The sequence below is a fragment of the Corvus hawaiiensis genome, chromosome 19 (assembly GCF_020740725.1).
Source record: "Corvus hawaiiensis isolate bCorHaw1 chromosome 19, bCorHaw1.pri.cur, whole genome shotgun sequence".
Taxonomy (NCBI): domain Eukaryota; kingdom Metazoa; phylum Chordata; class Aves; order Passeriformes; family Corvidae; genus Corvus; species Corvus hawaiiensis.
The window spans coordinates 9,106,049-9,117,049 of record NC_063231.1 but is presented as its reverse complement, the minus strand read 5'-3'; the positions used below and the strand labels follow the sequence as shown (position 1 = coordinate 9,117,049).

General features: G+C 45.9%; 1 long non-coding RNA gene across 1 annotated transcript; it reads right to left on the bottom strand.

Annotated features, from left to right (window-relative positions):
- Nucleotides 1–6,769: 6,769 nt before the first annotated feature.
- On the bottom strand, nucleotides 6,770–10,984 carry LOC125335820. The gene is made up of 2 exons (XR_007207559.1): nucleotides 10,422–10,984; nucleotides 6,770–10,272 (listed from the first exon to the last, which is right to left on the bottom strand). It is a non-coding gene; the product is annotated as an uncharacterized LOC125335820 (long non-coding RNA).
- Between the last annotated feature and the right edge of the window lie 17 nt (nucleotides 10,985–11,001).

Genomic DNA, 11,001 nt, shown 5'->3' with positions numbered 1-11,001 from the left:
CATTTTGGAAAAAGGATAAAAGGAATTGATGCCTCGCAAGCATTATTGTGGAAAAGGAGTAAAAAACCATCTTGTGTCCCAGGTGTTTTCATCTATAAAGGGTCTTTCAGCTCACCTAGCCCTGCTTCAAAACCTTCCTTCAGCTGAAACTGCGGGAAAAATTTCAGTGCCTGGATTTGTGTAAATCCGTAAAAAGCATAAGCAGAATGAGAGTGATCTTCTGCCCTTCTGGAGTGAGGTAGAAAGAGGTCATGGAGAGCTGAAAAAGAGGAAAGGACAGCTCTACCTGGGAACAAGCTCTTGAGCAGCTGATTTGGATCTGAGGTGGAAGTGGCTGCTGTGTGTGTTTCTCAGTACAGCGTGTAGCTTAAATATTTAACACTGACAGTGTAAATCCATTATTCAGATGTTGGAGAACGAGCCTGGCACAACCCTCTGAGTTTTCCAGCAAGATGATCTGAGTTTCTCTGACAGCAGTTCTGGTGCTGCTGGAATAAATGGTTCGTGGCTTGGGAGATGCTGCCTGACTTTGGGAAGGAGCTGGATGTGGTTGGGCTGCTGGAGCAGCCCTGATATCTTGGGGTGAGGAAAAAAAAGGAGTGGGAGGGTTTGAAAGTGAGTTTCTAGTGATGGCTGAAGTCCAAAGCCACAGCTCTGCCTGAATTGGGGTCTGGGATATGAGCATGTTATGATTCTCAGGCTCTGGGCTGTCTCGTCAGAAGCTCTGGTGCCTCAGAGGTGGTGCTAACTCATTTGTCAGCTTTGGAAGTGTTGCTGCTTCTGTTTACATTAAAGAAACTTCTGTTGTAACAAAATGATAAGAAGGGCACTTTCTCCCTGGGAAGGAAAACACAAGCTTTACCTTTCCTTTCTCTAAAACAATCGAAGCACACAATCTCTCTGGGAATTGTACAGACACCCTAGGCTCTTGATGAAAGCCGATGTTTTTTATTATTTATATGATCTTACTCTGCAGGAAACAGACATTTGCCTATTTAATTTTGTTCTAGAAAAAAAGAAATCTATGAGAAAATAGAAACGGTGGAATGTGGGTCCTCTTTTTCTCTGCTAGATGGACTTACCTGCCCTGCTTTTCCTTTTCCTGCTGTCACCTCATGCTATCAACCCCCAGGGCAAAACTGACAGGGGGCTCACACTTGCTGAGTATCTCATTCCTGTGGGCTGGCTGGGGGTGAGGGTACCCAAACACTGCAGAAGCCACAGGCATTCTTCTGCTCCTGAAGGAGTGTCTGCTCCACACTGGTTAGCTTCTGGTGCTAATTTGGTCTCAGAAAAAGCATTGTTTCCTGCCAGGATGAGGAACACAAACCCACAGGCTGCAATGTTTGGTCTCTGAAGGCATTGTAAGGCTGCAGATGGTTCTAACTGACACAGATTTTGCAATATGTGGGTTTATTCTCTTGCCAGCCCCTGGGGGTGTGCATGTCCTGACCCTCTGCCCGAGGTTGTGTGACCAGTAAATGTGTGAGATGGCAGAGTACCAGGCATGCATTTGGCAGGCAGGGGGTGCCCAGCAGCTCTGCCGTGGCTCCCTCTGCCACCCCAGGGCAGCTCATGCCCTGTCTGTGCCAGCTGTGACCCAGAGCCCAGCCATGCCAGGGGACACATGCCAGGGGACACAGAGCTGTGCACTGGGTGTGCCCCAGTTTATTGTTTTCTATGAGAAAAGAGACCATATTTTAATCTTTAAAACAACCCCAAACCAAATCCCACACTAATGGAGCCTGAGACTTTGCCCTTCAGGCTTCTACAGGCTTGCAGGAAAGCAGCTGTTAGAGAGAAACACTAAAAAAAATAACCTGCAAATGGGAACACAGAGTTCTCAAAGGATCTCTTGTGTACCTGCTGCTAGGGGTGTTTGACCCTAAATTGACTCTAAATTAGACAGAGATGGATCTGATGGGTGGACTGTAAGATGGATAAGAAAGTGGTTGGATGGTCACTTCCACAGGGCCACGGTCAATGGCTCAGAGTCCTGATGGACATCAGTGACCCGTGGTGTCCCTCAGGGGTCTGTGTTGGGACCAGAGCTATTTAACACCTTCGTTAAAGACAGATGAGGGGATTGAGTGCACCCTTACTAGGTTTGCAGGTGACACCAAGCTGAGGATGCAGGGACACCCCTGAGGACGGGGCCATGCAGAGGGACCTGGACAAGCTCCAGAAGAGGCCCATGGGAATCTCATGAGGTTTAACAAGACAAGTGCTGGAGCTGCACCTGGGTCAGGGCAACCCCTGGGATCCATCCAGGCTGGGGATGAGCAGATGGAGCAGCCCCTGGAGAAGGACTTGGGGGTGCTGTGGGTGGACCTGCCCTGGCCCTGAGCCCCCTGTGTACTGGGTTGAGCCCCCAGTGTGGGCAGCAGGAAAGGGATTGGGATTGTGCCCCTGTGCTCAGGTGAGACCCCACCTGCAGAGCCACCCCAGCCCTGGGGCCCAGCATAGGAGGGATGTGGAGCTGCTGGAGATAGTCCAGAGGATGCACCAGGATGATCAGAGAGTTGGAGCTCTGCTGTGAGGAAAGGCTGGGAGAGTTGGGAATGTTCAGCCTGGAGAAGGGAAATTGCAACCTTCCAGCATCTGAAGGGAGTCTACAGGAAAGGTGGAGAGAGACTCTTTACAAGGGCCTGGAGTACAGGACAAGGGGGAATGGCTTCACTGACAGAGGGCAGGGTCAGATATTAAGAAAAAATTCTTCCCTATGAGAGTGGTGAGGCTCTGGCACAGGCCATCCAGGGAAGCTGTGGCTGCCTCATGCTGGAAGTGTCCAAGGCTGGGTTGGGATAGTGGGATAGTGGAAGGTGTGCCTGCCCATGGCAGGGGGTGGGACTGGATGGGCTTTAATGTCCCTTCCAACCCAAACCCTTCAGTAATTCTGTGATTCCATGAACCATGTTGTTCTAGGAGTAGTTGCTCCAGCGCCCTTTTTTCCCCACCTGTCTACCAAACATCTCAATGGAAGTTAGCAGGTCCTCTTACCATGTAATGATTTTGCTCATAATAAACTAGACTTGTAGTCTAGACTTTTCTCCAGCATCTCATGTTGACATGAGAGCTAATGGCTGAGGTTTTATGGCATGGGTTTTCACATTTTCATCCTGGACAGAAGGTCAGAGTTCAATTCTATTTTTCTCCAGGAGTGTGATATATTTAGAAAACTCTGCTCACAGGAAACAGACCCATTACTTCAACTACTGTCTGTGGTGGTGACTGACCACTGTGGTGTGGCTGCGTGTGACTGACCACTGACCTGAGTCCATTTGTGTCACCTCTGCCAAAAGTTTATGAAGATACGTGGTGACACTTTCAACTTTGCAACGTAAGAAGCAAAGGAAGTAACGGAAGTAAGTGTGGAAACGTCACAGCTGCAAAAGCTTCAGGAGGATGTTTTCCAGTGGCAATGACAACCTGTGATGAGACCTTTACTGATGCCTGAGTGCAAACTGCATGTCCTTCACCTCCAGCAGTGGGACCTGCAGCTTTGTCCCCCTGCCACCACCTCCCTGGGCACAGGCTGTCGTGCCTGGGCTTCGAAGCTGTTTTTAAAACACAAAGATATGGCAAGACCAGTTTTAATCCCAAGGGTCCTAAATTATCCTGGCACACTGGGTGGCAGTGCCAGGTCCTTCAGGGTGGTGGAGCCTGTGCCTCACTGATCCATGTTGTTCACAGAGGTCTTCTGGCTCAGCTGGAGCACAGAGGGAATTGGAAACCTAAAATACCAAATGAGACTGGAAACTGCCATGAGCTGCACAGCAGGACTGTGTGCAGCTCCCAGCAGCATCCTGCTGAGCACAGGGAGAAGGGTCCCAGTCATTGATCTATTTTCCCAAAGGGAAGCTGGTGAAAGATGTGACACAATCCTGAGATCCTCTGCAGCCCGCCAATGGGGCAGTTAAAGATCCACAGTATGTTTCAAAGCAGAAATCATGTCTCTTGTCTGCCTGATGAGCTGGTATCCTGGGTTGAAGTGTATTCTATTACCATCCTCATGAGCCATTGAAACCAGGTGAGGCAGTGTTTCCTTGCCTCCTCCCTCCGGACTATCTGCTGTTAATGGCCCATCAAAGCCATGCCACATGACTCACAGATAACTCCCTCCGGACTATCTTCTGTTAATGAGCCCAGCAATGCCTGGCCTCATGACTCATTACCCCACTGTGAGATGCTCCACCCAGAAGGAGGAACCAAGTATCCCATCGTGGATATAATCTGAGATTCCCAACACCAGAGACAACCTTTCCACTGGATTCCCAGAGGACAGGAGCTGCACAGCCACCACTGGACCTTCCGAGGAAGAGGAGACCCTTCTACAGGATCATCCCTTCAACAGAACCACATAGGACTGCAGCCACCATCTTATGGGACTGCTACCACCACCCTGACTAACAGGGTGTCAGGTTGTATCCTGACTCTGTCAGTTTAAACCAGTGTTTTCTGCCTTTTTATTCTTTTTTTCCTTAATTTCCCTATTAAATTGTTATTCTGACTTGGTGCCTCCCACTGGTTTGTTTTCAAACTAGTACAGCTGGGATCTGTTAGAACTCTTTCCAGGGCTTTGTGGAGCAGCCCCATCTCCACTACCCTCCCTCTGTGGTTGGTTGTAAGTCACAGCCTCAAGCTCAGCCTCCCACTGTGGGACAGTGACACGTGGGCTCATACGAGGCCAGGACCCTGATGGGTGTTGAGCTCTTGAAGTTTTCCTGCTCTCCTGTAATTCCTTGCTGGAAGTTTGGGGCAGAGATGCCCAGATTGGGGGTTGATTTTAGAAGGCAACCTTTCAGACTTAAAAAACTTTGGTGCATGTGCTGTTAGGGTTGTTAATGAGCTTTTCTCTCAGAGCAGGAGCTTGTGCTTGGTCATAAACATAATTTTAAAATAATAAGCAAAGTATTTGAAGCAGAAGTTTTTGAAGGATGTATAGGTTCTGCACCAGGATGGTAATTACAGGTTATTTTTGACTGAGAGTAAATATCCACTGTAGAGGTTTTGTCCGCTCAGGAGTCAGCACAATAGAAGGAAATGGAAGTTTAAGAAGTGTGAGTTAAATGGCTGGAGATTGAGGAGACAAAGTAAATACCCTAAACATGTATGAAAGAAATCTGAAGCTTGTATCTGCTTGGACAGCAGTGGCTTCTCCTTCAGCTGTCCTGGGAACTTTGTGCTGCACAATAAACTTCTTTCTTTCATTCCCCTTCTTATCTATGGGCTCAGACTCTGAGAGACCACCGAGAGCAGATCCAGCCCTGGAACTTTCACCCCAGTTGCTCTTCCTGGAGCTCCAGCAGGGGAGGGGTCAAAGATCTGGGCTTTCTATGGGAAATCAGCCTAATTTCCTGAAATAATAGAACCAAAGGAAGGCGTCCCTTTGAAGATTTAGGGAATTGAAAGCGCAGTTTTAGACATCTTACCATATAACATCAAAAATGTTTTCTCGCCGCTTTATGATGTTAACACGTTTGATTTTTCTCTGCTTTTACTATTTTAACTTCAATGGCATCAACAAGCTGGGTTGATGCTGAGGTTATGTCATCTATCTATTGTGTCGTCCATTCCCTGGAGTGAACTCAGGGCCAGGATGAGCCAGCCAGGAGCCCCCTGGCACCCAGCACCCAGCTCCGGTGAAACACAGCCCTGGGTTTCCTATTTCATTGCTAGAACCACAATCAGCTTCCTCAGCAGGGACCAGAGCTCTCCCAGGTGAAGCTACATGTCTAAAAACAGTCATTGAACATTTTGTAGTTGATGGAGTTTTTTTGGCTGCTCGATTTTTTTTTTTCCCCTCCCCCAGCCCAACAATAAAAATGGAAATCTTCCAACAAAAGTAAACAATGATATTTCTTTGTTGCAATGGCCAGTTTGAGCTGTTGCAAAACAGTTCTGTGGCCATCTACATCTGCACGTAAATTGCTCAAGAGCCAGGCTGGTGGCTGAGACCGAGTGCTTTTCATCCTGGGAGCTTTAACTCTTTGCAACTGTGCTCCAGTTTGGGGTGCTCACCTCTGGACTGGTTCTCAGCAGTTGTAAATGGGTGATTTCCTGATCACCTGAGGGCAGTGCTTGCTGCCACTGTGCTTCCATCCAGGTCTTCACCAGCTTGGTTCCTTCTGCAAGGGGCAGTAGGTCACAGACTGGTGAGAAGAAGTGGCATTGTTCCTGGGTGGAGTAGGGGAGTATCTACCATAGAGAAGGATGAGAATGTCTTGTTATGAAAAGATTTCCTAGATCTTTCCTTCCTTGGAGCATCTGTGTAAAAGCAGAGCTTGTTTGGGTAATGTCTGCAGCAAGTCAAGAGTTGTGCCAATGGAAGGGATGGTGTAAAGAAACCCTGAGGAGAACTGAGCATGGTCTGATACAAAAACTCATAACCTTTCTGGGAATTAATCTAAAGGAAATGTGGGGTGTGAGTTCCTGATGTAGCTCCTGCTTGAATGTCTCTTACTGATGTTTTGCTGCAGTTTTGTTTTAAGTTTCAATGACTTGGATCTGAGCCAGCTTTGTGTTGCAATAAATGTACTCTGCATGTAATTTGGATGTTTCACAAGTATTTTTAATTATGTGTGCATTTTTGTGTGTTTATGGATGGAAAAATCCAAATATAGTGTCTCTTGGCTAATCCCATTCTGTTCCATCCATAATCCTCTAAAAACCCAGAGCTGTTTGGATTCAGGGCCTGCTCTCTCACTTGTTTCATCCATTTTCCCTCGTGCTCTTCTGAGCAGAAAAAGGAACCAAGTTAAAACTCCAAGACCACTTTACTTGTGTTTATTTCAGAGGCAAAGAACATCTTGGCCTGACACTTGTGGAGGGCAAACCAGCTCTGCTGGCTTGGGCTGGATCCCAACATCCCATCTCTAAGGATGACCAGCAACCTGCAAGCAGCTGGTGCTCCCTTGGGATGCACTTGCTGAGCAGGCAGGTGCTGGAGACTCCCTGAGTTGGAGTTCACATCACAGCCAAGTGTTGAAGAGCTCTGGTTGCTGCACCTTCCTCCCATGGATCTGTCTAATCCCAAATGTACCGAGAGTTTCTGGGCTGGCTCCTTGTCCTGCAGCAAAGGGCCCTTCTCTTGACTGTTTTAGCATAGAGCACAATGATGGCTTTTGTGAACTCCATTTTCTTGTCCTGCAAGGACAGGGGAGGTGACATGTCTTCTTTCTCAGGCTCATTTACATCTTCATGGCCATCTCTTGCACATCTTTTTATCTCCTGTGCCCTTGCTCCTGAAGCCCATATTTCCCCCATTGCCCATGTTTGCGTATTTTCCAGATCTAGTTTATATTATTGGAGTCTGAGCTAATGGGATGTGGCTGTGTCATGGGTTTAGTTGATCTGATCTGTGTTTCCTTGCTAATACTTCCTGTTGTTTTATTTCACTTTGACAGGACAAGAGGAAATGGCCTCATGCTGTCCCAGGAGATGTTTAGTTTGGATATCTGGAAGAACTTCATCACTGAAAGGATTGTCAGGTGATGGAGTCCCATCCCTGGAGGTGTCCAAGGAATTCAGTGATCTGGGCTGGGTGACAAGGTGGGGATTTGGCACAGGTTGGAGTCGATGATCCAGGAGATCTTTTCCAACTGAAATGACTCCAGGATTCCACGATAACAGCAGGTAGCACTGAGCTACTTTTGGCATAATCCTGATATCTCTGTCTTGAAGAGTTGATTGTGGGTTCTCTGCTGTGGTGGTCAGACACTGAGCTGATTGTCCACACTTCCTCAATTCAGTTCCCTTAAGACAAAACTCCCTTCCTGCTTGCACCTTCACATTTGGATAATGAATTTACAGCCATGTTAACAGAAGGAAAAATCCCAGTAAAGAGTGCTGTATTTCTATGTCTGTTTCTAAAGGGGAATGAAAACGTGAAAGGCTTCATTTGTCCCCCAATTTAGTTTGTACAGTGCCTGCTGGATAAGCAGTGTTGGGGAATAATGAAGCTGTGAGTTGCCAGCATTGTACTGCCTGAAGTCATGTTTCTCTCTGAAAGAGATCTTTTCTGTGTTGCACAGCTGACAGGGCTTCAACTGCAAAATGTTAGCAGTGATGAGGAATATCTGTGGTGCATTGATAAATGAGTATTCTGAGGGACTGGCCTGGAGCCTGCCAGCATTTGGCTGTGCCTCATGGAAGAAAAACACCTCTAGGAGACTTAAAGTCAGTGTTGGAAGAAATGGTGTGAGTCCTCAGAGAGCACCAGTTACATGAAATGGAGATGGAAAAATTAATAAAACTGTGCCCTAGGCATGAGTCAGACTTTGGTATGAAAGAGAACAACTAGAATTTGCTTGGATAAATAGCTTCATGTCATCTTTATGTTGGGTGGGAAGGAGAAACTATGCTCAGGGAGTCTCTTGCAAACTTGAAGGTGGAGGTTCTGCAGATAAGTGAGATTTGGAAACCAAGCCCTACATAACTTGTGTGCTTTGTCTCATGGTCTCAGACACCTGGTATTTCAGGAAAAATGAAATTTCCTTATGTCCTCTTTAGCAATGGAGAAACAAAGCTTTGTTAAGGTCACCATGGTGGCTTTTTGGGGAGTAATCAAAGAAAATCAAAGGGTCCTATCTTGGATTTAATTCACAGTTTTCTCTTTTATGATCCTTTTTTCTTTTATTAAAGGTACAGTGGTAATGGCTAGCTTTGGTATAGCGCTCTAAGTAAACAACTTGTTCTGATAAGTTGAGTTTCCTTTTACAAAAGGATTTGCATCCTGTTTTAGACTGCGATGGAACGGCATTGTCCAAAATGTTGTTGGTTCACAGAATCACAAAATATTCTGAGTTGGAAGGGACCCAGAAGGATCATCAAGTCCAACTCTTAAGTGAACGGCCTGTATGAGATCAACCCCAAAACCTTGGCATTATTAGCACCTGCTCTGACCAACTCAGCTGATCTCAGGTTGTGTCTCTGCAAAACCAGAGAGGTTTTGGGTCTCTGCTCCTGTGTATTCCGATCTCTGGGATGCTGTTGGGTACCAACTGTGCTATAGCATTCAAAACCAGCTCCCTTGGACATGCACAGAGGGTGCACAAACGCTTCGAAAAGGGTGCTGTTTCTCCTGAAAAGACATCAAAGCCTTTCGAGGTCAAAGGTTCACAACAGCAGATATAGTTCTGGTTTGGCACTCTTGGAAGAGAGTGTTCCAGGAAATGGTCTGCTTTTTAAAGGAAGACATGTTGAGCTTTTGCAGAGGCTTTGGAGCATTGCCACAGACACTGGAGCTGCCAATATGTATTTCTTGCAAGAGAATGGTTGGGTGCATTCCATAAAGTAATTTTCCAAACTCTGGTATTGGCAGGGAGGAGTTCTGGCCTTTGAATAAAGGCTTTCGGGACTCAATATATTAACTAAAATTCATAGCTCTCCAACATTCACAACGTGGTTTTAGACTACCTTACAAAAGCTTTTTCTGCCTGCAACATCTCACACAGCTGTTGATTCCTTTTGCAGTAATTCACCGGTGCCAAAATATAATTGGTTTTTCACAGTAGCCTCTCTTCTCACTCTTCTGAGCAAAGCTGAATGTATGAGCTCAAATTTTGAGGGTAACTTTGCTGGAAAACAGCTTTTCTTTTTCTGTGGCACCTGACTGTGGTGGATGACTTGGCATTAAAGAACATTTTATGACCATACAATGATTGTCAAAAACCATTGGGCTTACTCTTTTTATGTTCCAGTCATAAATTATTGCATGCTCTATTTGTTTTCTTAATGTACCACAGTAGTAGGGGAATTCCTCACAAATATGAAAGTGGAGGTTTTGTAGATAAGTGAGATTTGGAAACCAAAACCAGTGACAAAACACACAGAAACCAACAGTCTGATGGGACAAAGACTGTTAATGCTGAGACTTGGGATAGGTCCCTGTGCTGCCTTATTACTTTCAATTTCCCAGACCATGAAATAAGTTAGGTAAGATACTACAGTGGCTTGAAACACAAAGGAATAGAAGCCTAAAACACTTCTTGTAATCATGTGTATAGCTAAGAAAAACCGAGTTTCTCCTGTGTTGATAGTATTTGACTTTCACCTCATAACTTCTGGTTCATTTATCATGTTGAGTTTCTGGGTAAAATTCTGGTTAAAGTTAGCATGGATATTCTGGGCTGATAATTCTGGATTCAATTAGAAGGGATTTTGTGCTGTCAGAGTGGATTGAAGTATAAGATTCCTCGGCCATAGGAGAAAGTTCATGCTGGAGGTTCTCTCTCGGAAGTTGAAGCGAAGCCTCGTTCAGGAGTAGAGTTTCTGGGATTATTGCAATGCAAATACAATTTAATTAAGGAGAAGGAGAAACTCCTTACTGAAGACTTAAATTACTAATAATTTTTTCTATTTATCACACAGATAGTCAAATGATGCAGTGCAAATTCTGTACAAACTAAATTATTACCCACCTCATGATTTAGTGTTGTCAATATTCAACTTCTCTAGAGATGTAGAAACCTTATTTGCGTTCTGGAGGTGATCCTTCCAGGCCAGGGCAGACACAGCCTGTGGGAAGGGCTCAAGGTAAGGGAAACAAGGGGTTTTGTTGTTGGCTTGTTTGGTTTTGGCTGTGTTTGTTGTTGTGGTGGTTTGGGTTTATTTTCTTTGGACATGTCTCCAATTTAGTGTCCTAAGCCTGAAACATGAGAGTTTGGTAGACAGAGAGTAATGGCAGACAAATGTCCCAGTTTTGGAGCATTTTTCTAACACAGAAGCTGCTGCCCTGAGCTGGGACTGTGAGAGCAAAGCGAGCCGCTCATTCACTGGAGGGGCAGAGCGGGTGTGCAGCACAGTGATTAAACAGAAGGCTGATCGGTGCTGTATGACGTCTGATAAATAAACCCCTGAAACTGTGTTTCCCTAAGGCTCAGCCTCCATGTCTTTCACTACAAGGGCACAGGTGCTGCTGTGATCAGCATAAACCAAGCATGTTAATCCTTCCGAGAACACTCATTTCCTCTTGGAGCAAAATTTGCAAGCAAGAACTCC